Consider the following 495-nt stretch of genomic DNA (forward strand, 5'->3'; position numbering starts at 1 on the left):
TTTGTTTGTAAGTGTGAAACCCGTAAAATGTTTTAATGATAAAAATACATATTTTAAAATTTTATGTGTAAAATTTTAAGTGTTTTATATATATATATATATTTATAATGGTTTTTTATTTTGTGAAATTATATATAAATAATATAAAAATTTTATTAAAATTATTTTATATATATATAAAATTTAATATAATTAATATATTTTGGGCATATACATATGCATAAACATCCCAAAATATACATATGAATACACATATATTTTTCATATACCATATATAATCCTGTATAAAACTTTATTAAAATCCATTGGGGTTTTATATATATATACATGCAATACATACATAGGGTTGTGTGTATATTTTTTATAAATATATATATAATTAAAATATATATATATATGATAATATATAAAATATTTTTAATATTTATATTTTTAAAATAATTATATATATTTTATATAAATATATATTAAAAAAATATATGACTGGGGGGCGAC

This window comes from Penaeus monodon, chromosome 30 (genome assembly GCF_015228065.2).
Source record: "Penaeus monodon isolate SGIC_2016 chromosome 30, NSTDA_Pmon_1, whole genome shotgun sequence".
Lineage (NCBI taxonomy): Eukaryota > Metazoa > Arthropoda > Malacostraca > Decapoda > Penaeidae > Penaeus > Penaeus monodon.